Source organism: Buteo buteo, chromosome 9 (assembly GCF_964188355.1).
Source record: "Buteo buteo chromosome 9, bButBut1.hap1.1, whole genome shotgun sequence".
In the NCBI taxonomy this organism is placed as follows: Eukaryota; Metazoa; Chordata; class Aves; order Accipitriformes; family Accipitridae; genus Buteo; species Buteo buteo.
The window spans coordinates 2,573,607-2,597,098 of record NC_134179.1 but is presented as its reverse complement, the minus strand read 5'-3'; the positions used below and the strand labels follow the sequence as shown (position 1 = coordinate 2,597,098).

General features: G+C 50.9%; 1 protein-coding gene across 8 annotated transcripts in view; it reads right to left on the bottom strand.

Moving 5' to 3' along the window:
• Positions 1-23,492, bottom strand: part of SNX19 (sorting nexin 19) — a 133,388-nt gene that overhangs the window by 12,443 nt on the left and 97,453 nt on the right. For 6 of the 8 annotated variants that reach the window (XR_012651478.1, XR_012651477.1, XR_012651493.1 and 3 more), the window contains one exon: positions 12,376-12,535. The exons of 1 other annotated variant lie outside the window; for it this stretch is intronic. The gene's annotated coding sequence lies outside the window, so the exon portion shown is untranslated. Of the gene's footprint in view, positions 1-10,412; positions 10,481-12,375; positions 12,536-23,492 lie in introns of those variants that run through there. One more of the 8 variants, XR_012651480.1, reaches the window with a different exon arrangement.

Here is a 23,492-nt window from a genome sequence, read left to right as displayed (position 1 = left end):
CCTATGGTGCATGCTACATTGGTCTTTGCAGGGTTAACCCTACAAGAACATGACTTTGAGACCCCTGTCTCTATGGGACGTGATGGGAGCTGGTCTGCGCCCTGAGGAGAAGGAGGGTTCAGCAGACACATCCACAGAGGGGCACAGCCGTGGGAGCAGTTGGCCAAAGTCAACAGTGATACTGGAAGAGGAGCTCAGATGCTAGCTGGGAAAACAAAGATCAGACCATGATGGATCTGAAAACGTACCATGTTTGCCTGGAGCTGTCAAAGAAGAGAAATTTATGTGCTAACAGGGTGGTAGCAAGAAAAAATCAGAGAAACAACAAGAGGGTGTAGCAGGTTCTTTCTATGCTTTGGTCCACCCTTCAGTCCCACCCTTGGGTTGATTTGGGTCTCTTTGGACTGAAGATGGTGCAAGAGTAGAAAACTGGAGGGAAGTCAGGATCAAAGCCTTAAGAAGTTGTTTGCACTGATACGGTGTAAGAAATAGGTGCATACTACATTTTCCTGCCATTGGTGTCTATTTTCCCCTTACCCTTTGCACGTTACTTAGAGCCCTGCCCTGTGATTCCGTTGAGTTGGCTCCGATAATAAACCTAATTTATATCTGGTGGGAGCCCTGACTCTTCCCTCCCACCAACTCTGTGAGATACAAGTGCTCGGCCTGTAAATGCTGATATAAGGGAAACACGCTGCTCGCAGTGAGCACTCAATGCTGTTCCCTTTGGCATGTGATATATCATGATTAACAGTCTCTCCTTCATGATATTACTGGCCCCAACCCGTGATCTTGGGAAGAATTCAAAGTCTGGCTTATCAGCAAAAAAATAAGCTAGTTAAACTTAAAACAGCAAGACTCAGCTCAGGCTAGAGGATGATTTATTAAGAATCATGGACTTTGGAGACGAGAGAAGGAAAGGAAGCCACAAACCCCACATACAGCCTGTAAAAATTCCAGTTTATAATCTAACACGAGTGACTGTACAGCTCAGGCTGAGAAATCATCTGGGATTCATCACAAGGTAGAGACAAGCAGCTGCAACGAGTTCACGGACAGGAGCGTCGCTCCTGTGGGCACGATGCAGAATCCAGCTCCTACTTTGGAGCCGCTCCCCCAGGTACCCCCCTCTCCTGCGCTTCCCAGGCGTGGGGTGGCGAGGGGGACGTGGCAAATCTCTGGGGGTGCTCGCCCAGTTTGGGCATGGCCTGGATCTAAAAGGAGTTCACAGCATCTTCCGTTTCAGTTCCAAGTAGCTGCAGTGCCCCTTTTGGGCAGCATCCAGTTGTTCCCTCTTAACCAGGCAGAAATATTTCCTTTCAGTATCTAATCATTTGTTAAAAGTAGGCATCTCTATTATAAATATGTATCTGAATATAAAATCTCACCTAAACCAAGGCAAATGACCTGCATCAATACTTTACGCTGGCAGTTTTCTTATAAGAGCAAAATGAAATGCTGGAAATAAAGTGAAAAGAAGATATCAGAAACAAGGTGTCACTTTTGCAAAGCCTTTTGATTTGAAAGAAACTCACTTTTTCCACTAGGAAGCCGTTACATCCCAAACCTTTGGCTCACACTGCAGGCGTTATTAGTGATCACTAAAATCTGAGGACCAAAGCATCCAAGCTGACACCTCCCTTTCTGCAAAACGCTTACATTCATTCATAAAATAAAAAAAACAACAAACCACCTGCCAATCTGATACCATCAGCTGGAATGAAAATAATTCAGGAAACAAAGCAGCGAGGCTGGATTTCTTAACTTTGGCCACATCATTCTCATTAAGGCCTTGCATTTTAATACAGTCCCTGGAAACATGTGAAAACCTGAGGTTCCCTCAAGGGCAAAATCACAGCTTGGCTTTCAGATGGGTCCCAATCAGAAAGGGACAGGTAAAATGTATTAACCAAGCCAGAAACTATTACAGGAGCATTGATCAGGGGAAACCTTCCCTTCCCTGCTGACCGCCCAAAAGGTGTTCTGCTGTAAAGCGCGTTATAGGGATATGTGAGCTGTTATGTGGGGATGGGAATGTGCTTGGTAGGGCTGTTAAAGGCAGGGCTTTAATTCCTACCAGGGCCAAGCCTGGGAGAACAGCTGAGCACGGCTGCTGGCATTTAATACCCAACATCTGCATCCTTACTGCTTTGCCGCGTGAGGACCACCGCCGTGGGATGGAGACAGATGCGGGTGGCAGCAGGTCCCACCGAGAAACCTCCCGTGCGTTGCTCTTGGAGGAGGCAGCTGCTTTTTGCAAGGGCTCCTGGGACCTGTTGCACCATTTTTTTGGCAGCCAAGTGCCAATGTCAGATACCTTTACCTGTGCTTCCTCCCAAAGCTGTGAAAGCAGATATCGCTCAGCTTATTGGAGACATCCTACCTGTGGGCTATCCCAAACCTGAAGTCAACAAGGATGGGGAACACCTGCACATTTGGAAGAGGGGGAGAGGATGGGGGACTGTCCCCCAGGAAGCAAACTCCTTCCCTGCCAGATCTGCTGCCTTTCGAGCCGTGAACGTCAGCAGATACACGGTTTGCTATCTGCTTCCCAGGAAAGCGGCGATAGCTCAGACCCTGGGCTTCCTCGTGTTTGATCTGGAGCTGGCACTGGGGGAACCGGACGGGGCAGGCAGATAAGAGAGTCGAGTGCTGCACTCCGGAGCCGTCACCTCCGGCCAGGAAGGCAGAGCATCACGGACGAGTGGGAAAGGCTCAGGCATGGTAAGGAAAAGGATAAACTCCTCTCTCCTCCTCCCCGTGCCTTAGGGAACGGCGAGGGCATCCTGTCTCTGCCTCTCGCCTCCATTTCTCCATCTCTGAAACGGGGATGGAGCAAACCCTTCTGTTAAAGGGCTTCGGAGGTTTTGCTCAAAACCAACCGCCTGTCAGGAGATGCGGATAACCCAGACACTGCCTTTGGTGTGCAAGGAGGGCAAAACCCAGGGGAAGAGCCCTTTGCTTCCCGGTTTGGCCCCCCTCCTTGCTGGGACCCTGTGCAATGCCCCTTTCCTATGATGGGGGCCTCATGACAAGCTAGCGAGGGCAGGGAAAGGTTTGCTCTCTGCAGCAGAGGTGGCAAAGCCTCCCTGCGAGGGTTATTCCCCTCCAGCCCCCGAACCCGCTCCCTTAGCGAGAGCCTGTGCTTGTGCATTCTTGTTTTATAGGGAGGGAAAAGCCAGCAAATATAAACCGAGCAAGCAGGGAAGCTAACGAGCTGCTCTCAGGCCTCTCTGCCCATAAAATCGAAGCTGCAAAAGGTAGGATTGGCCTGGGGCAAGGGACCGGTGCCGGCACGGCCCCTGCAGCGCGAGGGTCTGCTCACCAGGGCTACCGTGCCGAGCTCGTGAGATGCCAGACCCCACGCACAGAGCATTTCTACACCTAAGAAAAGAGTCTACGTGGTCCCATTTGGGGCTCGTTGGGTGCTTTCGGGTTCGGGGTCTGTACTGTGCCCACCCTCCATCCCAGCCGTCACCTCAGGCAGCAGAGCTTTTGCTGGGAGGACAGCCTCTCCCAGCAGACACTTGCAAACCAAGCAAGAGTTTGGGTTTTGAAGTATTGCTCGCTGCAGCAGCCGCGGAGGGAGCAGCCTGACAGCAAGCCTGCGTTTCCCATCCCCGCCTCTCTGAATCAGCGGCACAGGACGCTGGAGGAGCCTCCGGGCTTTTAATTTCTACAGCCAGGAATCAGTGGAGTCATGGGACACCACGAACACCAAACCTCGACCAGATCTTTGCTCCCTTGAAGTCGTAGCCAGGCTGAGCGCAGAGGGGTCAAAGCGTCCTGCTCGCTCTCTTTCCGCTGGGGTAACTCCAGTTATTTCCATACAGCATTTGCGCAATGCTGACTGGGGGTTGCACATGCGGCTATTTGAGGCCCGAGCATCAGGCTGGTGTCTCCCTGGACCTGAACCCAAAAGCAGCAAGGACTGAGCTGGGACGTTGAGGCACTTCCCCGCTGTGTCCGCAGCATCTTCCCCAATTCAGCCGTCACCTGAATTTTCACCTCTAGCCCCAAACACTTATCCCCCACCCCAGCCAAATGCTTTTAGCTAAAACACCAAAACCACATGAGACGTGTGGTTTTACAAAAATTTCAAGCCAGCTGCGTAGAAAGCAGCCTGGTACCACAGTGACACACACACCATGCTCGCCGGACCCTCTCCCTCCAAACGTGGGCGGTGCGATGCCATTCCGCCACGGAAATCTTTCCAGGGCTTTGGAAATAGGGAGCACTGGGTGCAGTGAGCTGTGCTCGTTCTCAGCTTCGCAACTTGGTCTGCCTCTGGTGTTGGGTACTCTGCTTTCAAACAGCAAAGCCCTGCTCTTCCTAGCAGCTGAGCACCGATGGTTTTTATTGCATTCATAGGCACCAATGGCATTTTGCTCCTGACACAGCCCGGTCCCTAAGAGCAATGGTGTGAGTCGACCCCCGTCCAGCTGCCAGCCCAACCGACTGCTTCATTTCCAAATTATCCCCATTGGCCCCCACGGTTTATGCAACTTCACTTCATGTGAAGTGCATCCACTTCCTTCTCCCCGGAGGAAGAGATAAACATAGGGACGCAGCTGCCGAACGGTGCGCGGCCAAACCGAGCCCAAACCCAAGGGAGCTCGCGCTGCACCCCAGGACCCTCTTTGGACATCTGGGTCAGCTCCGGGTTTTATTCTGAGTCCTCATCTACCCTAAAGAAACACGCTTGCATCGCTCCGATCCAGCCAGCACTTCAGTGTAGACAAGTAAATAAATGACCAAAGCTAAGTAGACCTACTGAATGGGAGTTTAGCAAGTGCAGACTGAAAAACAGACTCCTTTTTTTGCCTCCTCCTGTTTTAAAACTGGTCAGAGGACATAGGCAAACGCTTTCACTGTGGCCCAAGAGCCAGATGACGTTTCTCTGGGACTTTCCTAAGAGGAGGCAGAGAACAGGCTTCGTTCCCTGTCACCATGCACTTTAACTCAAGTGGGTTGCACAAGAAATCACTTGCACCTAAAAGAAACGTTCAAACACCAGCCTAACAATCCTGAGCCACAACCCCATCTGAGGACATTAGTCACCACTCTTGGAAAGACCCAGATCTGAAAGAGATCAGCATTGCAATGAGAAGTGGAAAACCATTGCATATTAATTCCCGCTGATCCTAGCTGATTTTTCTCTTCTTGCTCTTATCAGGTCAGGAAACTCAAGCTGAGTCTTGATAAAATTCTAGATAAATAAAACCCAGCTTCCCTGGGTTTAAACCTTATGACCCAGTGGCAAGCAAAATACATTCCCTCCTCAGAGCTGGGCCTCTTACATCCCAAAACGGTGACTTGGCACCCCTCCTCACCCCTTCAATATTGATTTTTGCTTTTTTGATGACTATTCGTCTCTCGTTCATAAAACACCCACCACTTGGGCTCGTGAAGGATTTGCATTTGGGGGGAGGCGTTCAGGTCAGCTGAATCCACCAAGAAAGAAAAAAAAAGCCCACGCCAGCCCCCAAATCTCTTCTTTCTCCTGCATTTCCAAATACATGCCGGTGGGAAGCGTGAGGCCTCAGCACCACTGGCCCCAGGGGCTCAACGCCAGGAGGAGAGGGCAGAGGCATCGGTCTCTGCATCCTGCACAGAGCTGACATCAGTTCCTCCCGGTTTTATTGACACGGTCCCAGCTCTGGCCTGATTTTTTAATTGCCTCGTAATTCCTGCAGCACTTAGAGTTTTTATAAGCCTCCTGCTTTCCCCAAGGTCAAGAATGAGTGCCCCCAGCTCCCCCGTTTTCTTAATCACCAAATAGTGAGTGAGCAGTAAAAGAGGAACGCAGATGCCATTTCCTTGCACTGATGGGGTACGCGCGCTGCGCGGGGCACTGCGGTTTAAAGGAGGAAAAATTACTCACAATTTAAGTAGCTTTGTGGCCTTTCTTGGCCCCCTCCATCCCTTGGTGCCAGGAGGTATCCAGAAAGGTGAAGAAGATGTTGGAAAATGACAGACGTCCTTCATGCCCTGAGCACTCAAGGCTCCCACTTTGGGGAGGTTTTTGAAGGTTTTTTGGTCCGATGCTTTGGAAACGTCTTACAGGAGACGGTAGCAATAAGAGGTGAGTTTAAACCTGCGCAGTTCACCAGGAGAAGTGGGCCTGGTGGACTGCCCGTGGGTGGTAGGAAGCAGGTGGGGTTTGGCTTGCTTTATGGCAATTAGGAACAGATCGAAGCTATACGAGACTCTCTTAAGCAGGGTGTAAGGGCTGGTTTGAGTCGCAGCCAGACGGGGTTTTCTAGAGAAGGTTTCTCATTAAAACAGCCACCACGCAACAAACCCGAGCGTGGCTGAGCACAGCCAGTACTGATGGAGACAATCCCAACTCCCACTAGTGATGGTCGCATCGCACACGAAGAAGCAAAAGTCTCTGCTCTGTTATCTGGCCGAGACAGAAGATATTTTCCTCCCCAAACAACCAGGCAGATCCCCTGGGGCCCAGAGCCAACCCCTGCTCAGGGCAGAGAAATTCCTCTCCAGCAGACACCCAGCAGGCAGCAGCCCCAGGGCCTGCATTTGCAAACAGGAGATATAATATAATATATGTTACTGGGTCACTTGGTCCTGTTTAGGTTGGCTGGGTGACGCGGAGTTAGCACATCTGCCAGGATCGCCCAGCTCGCAGCATGGTCACGCTCTGCAGCTCTGGGAAAACCCACGTCCTCCCTGCAGAGCACTGTGGTGGGGGAAGCCGCAAGTTTATCTGCTGTGAGCGGCTCGAGCTATTTTAGCGGATGGTTTTGCAATGCAACTCCATAAAGGTGACCCATGCCGTATTGCATCCCCCACCTGAGGCTATACAGAACAGGTCCCAAAGGAAGAACGTAAGCTGGTTTTCAGTGACACATAGAGAAGGGCCAAAAGGACAGTGTTTGGAGGGAGGTATAAGCCAGAGGTTATTACCTGATGTAAGCTCAGCAGCGTGTAGCTGGTTTTGCAACATACCGTCCATCAGCAGCTCACCTCCAGGAGGGTCAGCAGCCAACACGTGAGCCTGCACAGCGATAGACACTGATTCATCTGATATGAAGCCAACACAGCGAACTGGTACAAATAGGTCTAAAAGGCAAAGCCTGTGCTGGTTGCAGCATTTTCACTCCAGGACCACGAGCCCTGACGTGTCACCTCCTCCCGCTTTGAGCTCATGTTCTCCCATCATTTGGGCAAGTGCAATGAAATCTGCAGAAACCTTCCCCTGTACCAGAGGCGAGCAGTGGTCCCTGGAGAAGGGCAATGCTCAAGGGTGCCTGCACCGACCCAAATCCATCACCTGGACGGGAGCTGGAGGGAGGATGAGCAATGCAACATCTCCTGAAAACATCCATTAAAGAGAGAGAGACAAGTCCTTTTGACCTGCCAGTCAAACCAGTTACCCAGACTGGTGAAAATGGCCGGCCACACGAATCCTCTGCTGGGGCACTGGAGCTGCTGGCAATAGCTGATTGTGTTTATTCAGATGAGAACAATTTTCCTTCGCTTGCGCTCTTAACAGACCCAACCTGGAGGCCTCCAAGCCTGCCTGCCAACAACAACACGAGGGTGGGATGGGGACCATATCTATTTCCAATTGAGCTGTCAGCTGGCCTTGGGGGCTGTTGGGTTCACTGGACCGCTGATTGAACAAGCATCCTCAGCCTTGAAAGGGAAATGTGAAATCACACAGCCTCCAGCGCGCTGCTGGACCCCCCTCCTAATAATAACTCACCTTGGAGCGCTCACACCCCATCACTGCGGTACCCGAGGCCACGGGGATGGACAGCAGGGGCTCGGCCAGGGCCAGCATTTGCCACGGGGGAAGAGATGTCAGGGAGACCGCACATGCACAAATACACAAAGGCAGGGGGTAATTTGGAGGCCTGGGCCTATTCGGAGGCGCCAAGTCCGCTCTTCCCGTGAGAAAGTCAGACTGGAGCTTCCAATGAACCCAGTTAAGTTCAGAAATACCTCTCAGCAAGCCCTCTGGTAACACTGGAAAGGGACACAGCTTCTCCTGACCCCTGCTTTCCCTGGGTACCAGGATGAACAGAAATAGCACAGGAGACAGGGACTGAAGCAGAAAGGTCCCAAATGACCGCCCCCATGTCCCAGGACAGGAGGTTGAGAGCCAATTCCCTGCACACGACTGTCTCCATCCCTTTACACGCTTCCCGGGAATGCCTTGTGCCGAGAGCGTTACAGACCGCATGCGTGCGTTGTCTCAGGGCTGCACCCCAAGAGCTGCTTTTACAGACACCCCCCTATACCCTTCCCAAAGCGAGGGGCATAGACAGATAGGACTGGTCACAAAACTCAGCCTGCTCGCACCCTGAGTGCCTCCAGAGCCTGAAAGACTAAGAGGAGACAGCCCTAAGACACCCCAAGCTCACACGCTACATCGTTTTGGGGTAACACCAGCTTCTCGCTGCTGTCCTATAACCCTACACACAGACAACCCTATCACAGTGCTGATAAACTCAAAGATATCTAATGGTTGTTTGATTTCACATGCTGGGGACGAATAATTTCATTAGCATCTTAAGTGCCAAAGAAGAAAACACGTATCTGGCTCCCAGACTCACTGAGCTCAGAGACATCCAAGGGTGAGCCGCAGAAGGAAGAGGAGCAACAAAAGTAGAATTTAAAAAAAGTCCTTCAATGTTTTTTCAGCAAGTTCCTGATGCTAAAGAGGCAAATCATGATTTGTGGGCACCTAGAGATGGAGAAGGGGAGACCAGCTGAAAAGAGAGTGAATAAGTAAGACCTTGTATGAGGTCTAGAGAGATAACTTGAAGGGAAAAAGAGCTAGACAGTGTTTTTCCAGCTGAATAGAGTTTTGCCAGACAGCATTTTGCAGGCATGTTTCAATTTGATGAAAACACCTATTCAGGATTATGAAAGCATTGGATTTCAGGAGGTTTAGTGCCTTGTGCCGTGCCCTTATTCCTCTCTCGTATTAGGTCTTACTTGTAAAGACAAAAGGAAATATTTCTTCTTGCAAATACTTCTTTTTAGGTGAAATTCCAAACTTCTACATTTAAAGAAGAACCCGACAGTCGGAAATTTTTGAATTTCTGACAGGATGGAAATTCCTTATTTCTTTAAACCCCTCTACTTTCTGCTGGTGGGCAGTCCTCAGGGGAGACAGAACCACTCCGGGACCACCAACTCTGGGACTCTCCTGCCTCAGTTTCCCCACGCGCAAAGCAAGGATGAGGCTACGTTTTGGGAAGGGGCAAACTCGTCTCCGGCACGTGCGTCGCATTCGGGGCTGCCGATCCCCTACGGTTCCCTTCCAGATGGCCGCGGAGATCCAGACGGAGCCTCAGGCTTCTCGCTCCCGGCTGCGCGAATACCAGCGAGAGGCTAGACTGAGCAGAGAGGGTCGGCGGAGGGCTTCCCCTTGGCGCTCGCAGACCGGCTCTTCCTTCTCACCAGACGTCTTGGCTGACGGCTCGCCGCTTCGCTGGCGGGAGAAGCGCCAGCTTTGTCTCCTGGCACACGCCGGCGGCGGTGATGGAGGGCAAGACGCGCGGCGATGGAAGGGAAGCCGGGTCGAGCCGGCAGCTCAGCCTCCCCCTAAGTGCATCTCCAGCACGCGGCCGCCCGGACCGCGCCGCTGCCTCTGCCGACAGCTTTATTGCTGCTGAGGGCTGAGAGAGGTCCGTGGGGTGACCTGGCCCTGCACCGTCCCTGCTCCACAGCTGCTCAGACAGGGAGAAAGGTTTTGGAGGAGTGGGGGAGAAATCCCCTGGAAAGCAGCTATGGAAAGTCGGCCACCCTCGGGGAAGTTTCTGCTTGGCCTTCCTGCAGCTCAGAGGAAGGCTGGCAGGAAAAAGTCCCCAGATGAGCTTTTTCTAACAGGAAAGAAGAAAAAAAAAACCTAAAAAAACTGCAGAGGTTTGCTAAGACTGCCCGTCAGCTGCTCTCGGCCCTTCCTGCACGTTGCCTCCTAGCCCTGACCCAGGTCCTCCCACGGATGGGATCTCACCCTCTCCCCCACAACAGAGCCCAGCACTAGCCCAAAGGCCGTCTTTGATAGCCCCAGGTGACTGGGGGGCCATTAACCGCCCTCCAGCCCAGCGCTACCAGCACAGCCCTGCTTCACTCAGCTCCCCCTTTCCCCCAGACCTTGTTCTTTCTGGGATTTTAGCCACGCAAAATGCACGTTTTCATTTTTTAAAAGCAAAAATAGCATTTCATGGTGGAAAAGGTCTGTGTGGACGGAGAGAACCACCGTCCTTGACTGGGCTTGGTCAAAGCCCTGATTTTTTTTCCCCCCTTTTCTTTTTGCATTGCCCACAGCAACTCTTGGGCATCCTTGCTCTCTCCTGCAACTACCTGCACCCTCCCCAGGCTCCTGGTACCCACCACGCTCCACGCCGTGATGACTGTGGAGCATTTCAGACAGAGCCCGTCACCTTGCAGAAGACACACGAAGCGACGCGGGGAAATATCTCACAGGAAGGGAGAGCCAGGGCTGCAGTGGAAACAGCAAACAGCTGCGTTGGATGGGAACACGGGGAGACGGGATGGGGGTGGCAGGTCCCTCCAGCCCTGCAAGCATCCCACCCACACACTGACATCTGCCACTGCAGGGAGGTCAGGCACGGAAATAGCACCTGGCGATGAAAATATTTGGCCGTGCCGGCAGCCCAGGTAGCTGCTGGGTGCGAGGAGCGCCGAGGCTGGGAAAGTTTATAAGGTGGGCTGCGGAAAACTGGCCGGCGGCTCTGCAGACAAAGCCTGCTTCCTTCCAAAACAAACAGCGCCCGCTCCAAGCACCAGCACATGGGGCTGTGGGGCTCCCAGCCACCACTGAGGCATGGCGGGGTGTGAGGGGCGACACAGCAAAGGGAACTGGAAATAACTCTGTCCCTTAACCCTCGCTGCCCTGGCTGCTTCTGGGCTTGCAGGGCTGCTGGAGGAGGCTCCAGCAGGATGTTTCCTTTTCACTCTCAAGCGACAAGCCACCAGCCTAGAGCACCCACACCCTGTCCCCCCATAGCAACGTGCAAATGAACCGCTTTTAGGAAAACATGTTAAAAACTCCATAGCTGACACCGGTTGTGCTCAAGAGCTGAGCCCAGGACCCCCCTGCAAACGCAGGGGCCGTCTCCCTGGCTGCTGCCTGCGATCCCCGAGCCCTGACCCCGTCCCCCCATCCTCCCTCTCTGCGCAATTCACTCGTGGTGCCCGACACAGACCGGTCCCAATAAATGCCAGTGCCCAGACGTGACCTAGGTGTGGAGGACGGTGGTGGGTGATGGCCGAGGGCCAGCTGCCCCGTTATGAGATCCCCCACTGTTCTCCACAAAGAATAGCCCCTTGTCCTGCCCCGACGGCTCCCTCTTGGCCAAGTGGGCCGGGGGTAGCAGGGCAGCATGGTGTTGGGGACAAAAAGCGTTAGTTTGGAGACCCAGAGACAAAGGAGCCACAAAAGGGGGTCAGACAGGGCTGCCCGAGCCCTTGGCCCATACCCAGCAGTACCGGAGCAATGGCTTCGCGCCAGGGTGCTGGCACTCCAAAAGGCAAAGGGCTGCTGCCCCTTTCCCACGAAGCTTTCGTTATTCAGCACCGAGGAACACATCGCACGAGTGACACGTTGGGGGACAGTGGCGAGGGGATGTCGGGGAGTGAGGGGAGTATCACAGACACCTGCCTTTCCTTGGCTCGGCATGGAGCAGTTTGGATAGGAGCGAGTCCTCCTGCCGCATGGCAGCATCTCACGCTAAGCAGGGGAGGCACCAGGCAGACGTTTGCTTCAAGCTGTGATGAGAGTTTATTTTTCCAGCTAAAATAATTTAATTTAGTGGAAATTTTTCCCCTTCTCAACCTGTCTTCTCCTGTAACCAGCCCATCCTCAGGAATGGCTGGTCAGTTGGATGGGAACCAAGCTGGATGGCACGTCAAGTCAGAAGGCACATGAAAAGCCAGCCCAGGTTATGTCATTTATTTTCCAACCGAGCATAGCTGGGGGCTGCTTGTTTTCTTCTCACCACCAGAAACATAAGGCCCAAAATGTCATTGCTAATGGAATTTACTATTCCTGATGTCAGAGCAGATACACGGGAGAGGGGTATGCTATACTGCCTATGCGCTAGTATGCATGCATACATTTTGTGCAAGTCTGCAAAGCTCCTGGTCTGCAGCTGGAAATACTGCTTTTGCTGCCACACTGCACGCAGAGATATAAAGGGTTTATTTTAGCAGAGCTCGCCCAGCTACTGAAGTTGTAAGCACTAACATAGCTTTATACATGTTGTCTTGCTGCTCTTACAACCGGGACAGTATGGCAAAGGTGGAACAAGATGCACTGAGCAATGCTAAAAATAAGCAGGTAGCAGGTCCACGGCCGCAACAAAAGCTTCTCACCTGCTAGGGTCTCAGCAAACCCCCTCCTGGTGAAGGTCCTCGTACAGCAAGTGCAAGCACCAGCCAGGATCCTCGTGGGATGTGGAAGAGTTGGATATCTGAGCTGAGATGTCCACCTGTGGTTTTGCTAATATCTCCTGAGCAGCAAAAGTTAACGAGCCTGTAGAAACAAAAAATAGCTTGCAATTCTTTATAACAAGGCTGCCAGCTATACATTACATTTAATAGGACAGTTATCGTATGTTAAATACTGGCATGATTGAAAACATATTTATAAAGGATTAACAGCTCTGTAATGGCTACGTGTCTGTTCTGAGGCCATTAAATCTCCCAGAATATGTTTCTAATCATCTACACAGTAACCATCTTAATAAACCAGAATTAAAGGCATATTTGGGTGAGCGTGGATTCTAGACTGCACCTGGTGGGTTTTTGCAGAGGGGAAGTGGGGGGAAAAAACTCAACAGGCATGAGAGGTTTGAAGAAAACACAACTGCTGTTCGTGGAAATCCAGCAGGGCGTGAACATGGAGAGCATTTGATGGAGACACATCAGTTGTATCTGCAGGTACCAACCTCCCTGGATCACCACTGACCACAGGTTTGTGGGACTAAGGTAAGGAAAAGCATCATGCCTGCAAGCCCAACCATGCTGCCTCGCTGCTGCATTTCCCACCTGCTAAAAAAACAAGCGCTGTCAAGAGAGAAACCCCTCCACAGCCCCCTGGGGCGGGAGAAAGCCTTTAGCTTGGAGCTAAAGCATGAAAGCACCCAGGACAGATTACTACTGTGGCTGCTCCAAAATTTTCCTTGCACTTTGATTTGGTGCGTTTCTCGCCCAGCATCGCAAGCTCACACTCCAGCCACGCTCCTGGGGATGGATTTGGGGCAGCGGTACCCCGCTGCTAGCAAAACGTCCAGGCGCAGCGAAGGCATTTAGCAAAAATAAACGCCGAGGCAGAGTTTGAAATGTTTATTTTCCAATTCCAGGCCATTCATCCAGTGACACTGCTCTATTCCAGTGAGTCCCCCTCTGTTTATATCAGATGATTAATGAGACACAGATTGTCTTTAGCCCTGACGGATGTTGCAGTCACTAGGGGTAAGTACGAATTCGGGCTTGATCTCCCCCTTTCTCCTCCCACCTCTGTCTGCAGCCACCACACCATTCTGATTGGCCTGGAGAACAGATTTTTCTTCCCATTTCATGCAATCAAAACCAAGATTTTATCACACAGGTTTTTTTCTGGCCTCTTCATCTGCCCTCTGCAATCAGCCCTCTTTTGGCTGGAACCTATGATAATATGGGAAGGGAGTCTGAGCTGCAAGAGAAGTGAAGGGACAGATCAAACAACAAATAAAGGAGGGAGCCAGAAAGGTAAGGCAGAAGACAACTTGGGTTTAGCCTGCCTAAACCATGCTACTGAATTACGGGAGAAAGATCTGCCAGGACACATACAGGGGTGCTCAAGAGTACAGCAACCGCTAGACACTATCACCAGTTATCACAAACCGGCGTAAAACCAGTAGGTTTTAGGTACAGGCTGCATTTCCAGAGAACACAGGGCTGTCCCTACTCCAGAAAACGCTACTTACAACTTCAGCATCACCCACAAACTTCTTTCTGCTGGGCTACTGACCTGCTCAACCAACACCTTTCCTACGTGGCACCCGTTGGCGCATCTCCCATTTTCCTAGAGAGGGAAGATCTGCAAAGCAGCTCAGCTTTTCCTGCTTCAAGAAACTACCGTAAAACACTCCCAACGGTTTATTTCTAACAGGCATGCCGCAGCGCAATGGTGAAGGACTGGCAAGCGAGGGCTGAAACCAGAGGCGTGGGGTCTAAACCACGCGTGCGGTGGCTCATTAGCCCCACTAATCAAACATCACTAGGTAATCATGCTGCATAGAGATGGGGAAGCTGTAAGAAAGGGCAGAACATAAATCAATGAGCTCAATTAATAACAATAATAGCAAAAACATCTGTGCAATGGCGATCAAAAGAGACTTCAGGGCCTTGGGATGGTTGGTAAGGGAATCTGGAGCACAGGTTATTTTTTCCTCTCTCTTTCCAGTTGCGGGCAGCGACATCGGAGGAAACAGGCCCAGTTTATTAATACATTGCTCCGCGGCTGGTGTTACCACCACAATTTTGGGTTTTTCAATAATGAGGTGGCCTACATGGCAACGGTCTTGCTGGCATTGGATAGGATTCACCTTTCTCAAAGGGGGAAGAGGGTCTTTGCTCACAAGCTAGCGGGGCTCATTGACAAAGCTTTAAACTAGCCTTGAAGGGGAAAGGGGCTAATAGCAGGCTTGCCCGTGACAAGCTATGGGTTGACACGCCAAGGTTAGAGGGACGGGGTGCTAGCGAGGGCCCTCAGCCTATTGCTCTGAGATGTGCTAGGTGTTCCTCTAAGAAGATGACACAGCCGACAGCCCAGCTGAAGTGCCTTTTCACCAACACACCCAGCACGGGCAACGAACAGGAGGAGTTGGAAGCCACCGTGCTGCTAGAAAGCTATGACCTAGTTGCCATTACTGAAACTTGGTGGGATGAATCCCATGACTGAAGTGCGGCTATCGATGGCTACAGGCTGTTCAGAAGGGACAGGGGAGGAAGGAGGGGCGGAGGCATTGCCCTCTACATCAAGAAACGGGTAGAGTGTGAAGGGCTGTCTCTGAAGAATAGCCACGAGCAGGTTGAAAGTTTATGGGTAAGAATAAGAGACTGAGGCAACAAAGGGAACCTTGTGGTTGGTGTTTACTACAGGCCACCCGATCACTCGGAGCCTTTTGACGAAGCCTTCTTCTGCTACAGGAGGCATCACGCTTGCATCTCGTCCTCCTGAGGGACTTCAACCACCCTGACATCCGCTGGGAAAGCAAGTTTTTAAACTAAAAGAGGGTAGATTTAGACTAGATACCAGGAAGAAATTTTTGATGATGAGGGTGGCAAAACACTGGCACCGGTTGCCCAGAGAGGTGGTAGATGTCCCATCCCTGGAAACATTCAAGGTCAGGTTGGACGGGGCTGAGCAACCTGATGTAGTTGAAGATGTCCCTGCTCGTTGCAGCAGAGGTTGGACTAGATGACCTTTAAAGGTCCTTTTCAAGCCAGACTATTCTATGATTCTAAATGGGGCTGGACTGAAAGCAGCTTGAATGTGTCACTGCAACAATGCTTTTGCATCCCCCCCCCAAGCATGGCTTGGGGCAGGAGCAGTTGACACATTTCTCCAACACTCAAATCTCAAATTGAAAAGCTGCCATTAACATTGAAAGGAAAAAATAGCTTTTTAAAAACTCCATACATTCCCCCCCCCCTTTCCTTCTTTCTGATTCACCCTTCTGATATTTTGCTTGGACTCCAATCCTAATGCATTCGTCCTTCTTAGCACATTTTTGGGCTGCTTCCACCATTGTTCTTGGAAACTTTTTTTTTAAGGACATATATTTAGATATACAACCTGGTCTCCCACATTAAAAATCCTACCTCAGGCTGGAAAGGGAAGAGCATATAGAAAAGGGAACCAGGCCCCAGGCCAAGGCTGCTGCCCGAGGCGTGCACGGTGTGTGTGGCAGGAGGCACGTGCTGCAGAGCCGTGCAAGCATGTGCGAGGTGTGCATGTAGCTGGGTGCGTATTTGTGCACGTGTGTGCGTGTGCAAGGGGTGTGCAGTAGCTGGGCCAGAAGCACATGCGGGTGGTTACCTGGCTCTGGGTGACAGGGACCTCTCAGTGTCAGCGCCAGTGGGACATTTGTCTGCGTGTGGCATTCGACGGGTCCGTCTCCAGCACAGAAACGTCTCCCCAAAAGCTTTGCCAGCACAAACTGGGGGCTGGTTGCTGCAGTCATCGCCCCTGTCCTCCCCATAGCACCCACCGGGGCTGAGAGCAGGGCTTCAACACAGCACCGCGGCTCCTAATCATCCCTCTGCACGTCGCTCCAGCCCCTAGCCCGGGTCAGTGGGACATGAGCATGTTCTTAAATCGTGCAACACACTCAAACGAGCAAGGTTTTGGGGAATGGCTAGGGCTTGCACCGGCCGCGGTCACCCCACACCAGTCCCCAGCTGGAGGAGGCTGGGACCGTCCAGGTTGCTACAGATACCGCACTTTGCCAATGGAGCGGGTGGGTTTGGACAGGCTGGTTTTAATAACCCATGAGTGCTCAGCCCGCACCCAAACATCTCATTTTGAAAAGGCAGATCGGAGTCCAAGAAGCACTCGCAGGCTTTTCATAAACACACTTTAATAATCTTCATCAAGAATTTTAATACAGAGCGAGCTGCCTGCCAGGAAATGCATTTACACTGTCAGCTGCCGAGAGAAATAGCACTGCACCACTGCTCAATACCAGAAACACCCTCTCTCCCTCCCTCTGAGCTTTTCCTCTCTTCCCCTTTGTATGAAGTGTGGTGCTTAGGAAACCGGAGAGGCTAAAAACCCTGGCAGAGAGCCAGGCAGCTCCCTGTAGCATCCCCTGAATGGGGTGCAGCCCCTTCGCTTCGCCCCTCCACGTGCCCACCGCCATCCTGCTCCCATCTCTTGCCAAGCTGGACTTCGGCTGGCCTCATGCTTCACCTCTTTTTTTTAATTATTTTTGAGGGGTTTAAAGGCTGCAGCCAGCATCTTTCCTTCTCTCCCCTTAACCTGCTGAAGGTGGGGTTGCAGGCTCTGCGCAGGGCGATGGCTAGAGAATGGCTGCGTATTTAGACTATGGGAATAACAGGGGGTTTTGCTAGCTACAGATACAGTTACAAAAGCTTTTCTTTCACAGCAAAGATTAACGGGATCAGAAAACATTTCCTTGCTGGCTATGGTATTAAACAATTAAAGGGATTAGTCGAGGGCTTTACCATCCTCTGGCGCATCAGGTTTTGGTTTCTGCCAGAGGCAAAATACCCAATTTGATGTACTCCAAACCCAAAGGGCTGCTTATGGTGGGAATCGTATTTTACAGCCTTTTTCCCAACAGCTGAAAACGCTCCGGCTGTAACCACCCTCCATATGCTGCGCTAAGACATATCCGCGCCCAGCTAAGCCTGCTCTCCCTAGGTATGGATGGATGTCACCCCTCTATGTCCCCAGGCAACTGCCCCAAAGCCGAGTGCCATCTGCAGGGAAGGGCTCAGAGACTGGAGAGGGGACAGGGGGAGGTTGGAGAAATACCCCAGGGTGACTTCAGCATCAACAACTCCTTCCACACACTTCTTATCAAATCTTGTATTACTTGCAGGGAGGATTTTTGAACACCAATTCCTGGCACATGGGACAGTTCATCTATTTATAAGTCTGCTCCCAAGAGACTGACAAAAAGAAAGAATGAAAAAAACCATCCTGATCCAGTGAAATAAAATGATGAGATTAGAAATACACATACCAGATGGCCTCTCTGAACCTCATTTAGCAGAGGTGGGGAATGCCAGCTTTCCAACAGGAACAGCAACATCACCTCCACCACTTTTCCCTGTCCTTGTGAAGTTCTTGCCTTATTTATTTGCTCGAGATCAGAAAAACTGGGGGAAGCCGCCTGGCAGAAATACCAACCTTTTGCCAAACGTTTTGAGGTTTCAGCACAAATTGCCTTTTACAGGGGGGTGGGAAGAGGTAGAGAGAAGGTCATTTCTGCTTGAGGAAATGCCCAAAACACTTTGGAGAGCTGAATGGGCTTTTTCATCACGCAGGCAGCCCGTGGAGGGGCAAGGTGCCGGATGGGTTTGTGGAAACGGTGGTGGGAAGGATGGATGGGAGGTGTCTGAGTGGTTATGGCACGCATAGGCTCCAGCCCTGTTACTACCAGGTCAATACAGGCTACAAGACACCTTAATAATAAACAAACCTTAAAATCAGTAAGAACTTAAAAGATGCTATCCCCCAAAACCTCTCCAGAGCAGACAGCAATCTCCCGTGGACTTTGAGTGGTGCAGTGTGCCTCAACTTATAGATACTCGTTACCGCCTTTCTTCAGGTCTTTAAGGCATCTACAAAATTGCTTCCACCTCCTCCAGCACTCACTCCCTTCCCCTGCCCGAGGGATGCTGCAACTTTGGGGCAGTGCCTGTCTATCCTCACACGCTCGCACACCACTAAGAGCAAACTTGAGGCCACGGCACAGAGGCAGTAAGATCCCGTAGGAGCTGGTGCTTGTGGGAAACATTGACCGCAGACCTGGGAGGAGAAGAAACTTATAAAAACCTTCACCAGTAACACAGGACTCTCCGGGCAATCAACTGGAACCAGGAGCTTCCTCGGCACAGAGAAGCTATGGGCAGTGTTCGTCCAGGTGCATCCTTGCAGTGGCTTCTCCCTGTGCCTGGGGCATCCTAAAAAACCAAGCCCTGGAACAACACACAAGACACGATCATGCACTGAATGGCCACGGAGAAAATCTAGGTATGCCGGTGCCTCCTGTCAAGCTCGAAGCAGCGGGCTGCACCGCCGCGGAGCCGCTGCTCCCCGGGGGCTCAGCTTTCCACCAGCCGGTAGAGCAAGATGTTGTACCTTGTTTATGTTTCTATGGTATTACCCTGCCTGCTGGCTCCCATCCTACAGCCCCCACCGGCTAAATCTCTGCGAGGTTAATTTCTAACATGAAAAACGGCCTCCCAAGAGCAACTGCGGTTGATTTAAAATAATAAAAATGGAAATCTCAGATTTGATGACTAATCCCAGGAGACCAGCTTAAATTAGTGCTAACCAATCGGCCGCAAAAGACCAGAGGAAAATTCCTGCTGGACTTCCCAGTCCACTCCCTGGCTTCATTTTCCATCCCCAGATCCTTCCAGCCTGCAAACATATACAGTGTTGCCTCGGCAACTCGGAGACGAGATATATGTACATGAAAAAATGAGACAATCTCTTTCCTCGGTGATTGCCTGGAAGGTGGAAAATGTAAACCTATTCTAGTCTTAAAGCGATGTCAGCTTGTACCAGACAGACTCACACCCCAATCTGCTCCTAAATGTGCCACCTCCAGCTCCCACATGAACATAAATAACCGTCCTCTCGTGGGCAACGTCCCCCCCGATGTACCTGTTCTCTCATCCCACGGGAGGATGCTCAGGACACGCAGACTCACCAAAACACACACTTTGCCCAAGGGCCTTTTCTCTCTTGCACACACAAACCAGCTTATCCCACCATCTTCCAGGAGCTCGGGTTCATTTGTGAACTCCAGTTTAAGAAGTAAGCATGCTTTCAGTCTAGGCTGGACCAGACGGACTCTGCTCAGCTGGGCTATTGCTGAGACACCATCCATCGGTGCCCCATCTGTGCCACGCTCGATCTTTGAGAAGTTCCTGCGTCCCGGAGCTTGTGCATACATGAAAAATAAGCAAGCATCAAGTACGCTAGGAGTTCAAAGCAGAGCATCTACGCCATATGGCATCTCATACCATCTTTAAATCCTGCTCCGAGTCCCCCTGCTGCTCTGCGCATCATCACCCTTTGCAGCCCACGGTGCCCTTGGAAGGGCAGCATGGCCAGCGGGGATGAGGCTGTCCTGCAATAACAGAGGAACACAGGGATGTGCATACAGATCTCCCGCGGGCTGTTGTGGCCATCACCACCAGCCCCATCTGGCTGCGCAACCCCTCTTCAGAGCAGCATCTGCACTGTTGCAGATTACTCCCCCTTAGCTCTGTGCCAAATGAATCCCGATACTGGAAGTTTCATCTGCATTATCAGCATTTTTTCCTCTCTAACCCCATACCCTAAGGACCTGCCTGACCTGCAAGCAATTAACGCACTGGGTCTCATGAACTCCCTGTGATGTCTTGGCTGCAAAAGGACACGATGAAAAGACCAATTCCCCCCACTCCACCTCGGCACCAGTCTCCGCTTCCCTACGAGCTTTGTTGTGAACTGTGGCTATTGGAGCGCTCCTTACTCAGACGTTTCCCATCTGGAGTCAATCGCTTCATTGGTCCCTTCAACAGGCAGGAATCCTGCAGGATGTGCCTGATTGATTAAAACATGAACAACTTATCACAAATAACAGGAGGGCTCCAAAACAAGGAAAATAGCTGCGTGAAGAGGGCCGCTTGTGTGTCGTGTGTACAACTGGCTTCCCTCTAGACATACACAGCATCCTTCCCTAAAGCCTACCCAACCAGGGCTGTGTTCATGAAGCTTTACTTCTTTTCTGCCCAGCCATACAGCACTTCAGTGTAATTCAGCAATAGTGGTATTTTGGGAAAGCCTGGGCAGGTAGTGCCCACTACCTGGTGATGCCCCAGCTGCAAAATAGTTCATGAGTTTGTACCCAGGAGATATCCCTCTGCAGGGGTAAGAGGAGGATAGGAAACACCTTCTTCCTACCACAAGCGAGAAGCAGGTTGGACTGGCCAGGGACATAGATTCAGGGGCTGCCGTCATGATTGAGGAGTAAAGATAAAACCCCCTTCGCTATCCTACTACAGCTGAGCACGAGTCGAGCTGGAGGCTCCTGGGGAGCCGTTCCTTCGGCTCAGACACCAAGTCCTGTGCCTGGGATGCTGTGAAAAGCTTAAAGTGAAACTCTGGCTTTCTCAAAAGCAGCACAGGCTTTGCCACAGGTCTCAGCGGAGCCAAGAAATCACTCCTTGCTTGCAATCCCACCACCATCTTTTTCAATAAAGTTCCTCTTCTGACGTTTGCCCCATCAGACAAATGGTTTAATGGTTAAAACCCACCGCCCCCTGTGCCAGGTGTATAACCAGATCCCCGGCCGCTCCACAACTGCACTACCTGTTATTAAATAACCTCACCTCACATGGAGATTGTCATTTGCAAAACTGGGACAGCAGCGTTACCACCCGCTGCTGAGACATCCGGGAAACTTCCTTCGGGGGTGACTTTGAAATGCAAAACTGGGATAGCGGAGGATGACACATCATTACTCATAAAGACAAGGCAAAATATGCTTTGCCAAAGTGTGAAAAATATTTATATCCAAATACAAAGTGTCTCTCAAATTTGCAATTCCCTGCACGCTCAGAAACCCGAGCCATATTTGTGGAAATGGCTGTGAAGGTAAGCTCATTTCTGCCATTAAGACGTGCCAGTGCTGGGGTACAGAGAAGATGAAGTGGAAAAAAAAAAAGAAAAAAAAAGGGTGGGAAGATGTGATTTGATCTGCTTTTTAAAGCAATAACAGTTTCACCGAAAAGCCTTACAAACTGTAATGTGTAGGGTGGAGCAGGATTAAGATCATAAATAACTCCCAGAGAAGAAAAATGATGCCCTTTGACATGCTGGTAGCGTGTTATCTTTAAAGCCAAAGAAAGATAAAATAACTGTCTTCAAATATCACCACCTTTCATCCAGGATTGTTTTTAACTTGTTTTACAGGGATCGCTTTTTTCTATGGATACAGCGTGGCCACCTTCGGGCTGGAATGCAGCAGCAGCTTCACGAGGCAGGACCATGCTGTGGGAGGGGATGAATATTTATCCCATTAAGATGATGAGCTGGCACTGTAGATGTTATAACAACCTCTCTGGATGGGTAATTAAACATTGTATTGAAACACTGGCTGTGAAGCCAGTCTCTAACTAGCAGAGACGAAGGTGAGGCCTGATCCACGGGTAGAGCATCTTCTATATTAGAAAGCAGCCTGGGACATGACTGGAGTGGGGATGCTGGATCGTCCCCAGCCCTGCTAGACTTTTCCCCCCTCCGCTCTGTATTTTTGATAACTAAGCATCCTGGGTTTCTACCACAAGACCTGTTCCACCTCTGAACAAGCCTTTTCCCTTTAAAGATAAAGGCTTGAGATCCAAACCATAAACGCTACCCCAAAAGCAACAGTTTTGCTTCCCCCAAAGGGGATGAATGCCACATTCTCAGCTGAATTAGCTGTATCGCTAAAGCAGTAGCTATTTTCTCACCAGTAGCCCTGAAGAAGGGCAGAGGTACTAATTCAGACCTATTGATTGATGGTTGGGAATACAGACCTGGTACCGAGTTAAAATGCAGGTGGAATTTTAGGTAGTTGGGATGCATTTCCTTAAACTGGAATTCAGGCAGGAGTCCAAGACTAACACCCCCCCGCCTCCTCTCTCACAAATAGTGCCGAGGGCTCTTTAACGACCGCGAGTGGTCTAGGCCTGGGTTAATGTCTTATCCATAAGTTATTCAGTATTTCCTTTTAAAGACAAAATACTTGGAATACCTCTCTTTCTCTCCTCAAATTGCAGTTGTGGCGGCTACAAAAAAAAAACCCACGCAGCCTCTGCACTATTTCCATATGCGGCACTGACACTGGGAAGTGTCCATTTCATGGGAGTCCCACCTCTTGAATTTTTATGGGAACTCCAGTGTTATGAAGTTTATAGCGGTGCTAATACCAGCAGAGATAAAAGCAGCCTCCTTGTTACCACCCGAGCTTGGTGGGGCTGGGAAAAGAGGCTCCCCAGACTGCTGGTCACGTCTCAGCGTATCCCAGGTGGTTTTTTGGGGTAGGCGCATCTCCCGGTCCTTCCACCGAGGTGACATCGGGGGGACGATGTCCAGCGGGGCTCCCCAAGAAGTGTGAGCTGCACCCGCTGTCCCAAACCAAAGCCCGAGTACCAGCCTTGGGGCAGCTGCAGTAATCTGATTTTGCACCAAGTGTCCCATATATAGTCAGTGACCTGACTATATCCTGGTCCTGAACACCTTGGAAAACTGGGAAACACTAACCACAGGTTTGGATCCATCCAACGCCTCCAGCCTGCTCAGGAAATTATGTCTTCTTCCCATGGCAAAGTTTGATTAACTTTCTTTTTCCCCCCCTTCGTTCAAGTTTTTCAGACCTTTGTTGAAAAAAAACGAACACGGAAAAGCCAAAAACATTTTGTTTTCTGGCACCAGAACTCCTCTTGGGAGGCTAATTCCCACGTAATGGATCTCATTGCTGGGGAGATACAGCTTTAGATACAGACAAATCAAACAGGCAGACTGAGCACTGCAACGCCCTTCGCGGCACAGAGCAGACAGGGTTTGGCCAGGATGATTATGAAGGGAATCCTTTGCTAAGGCTCAAGGACGCAACCTAAAACCGTGGCTCTTTTTGGCTCCCAAAGGGTAATGTTTTCCCAAGTGCCAAAAAGCCTTTAATCCTAATGGGATTTAGGGTTTAGTTTCTTAAGCA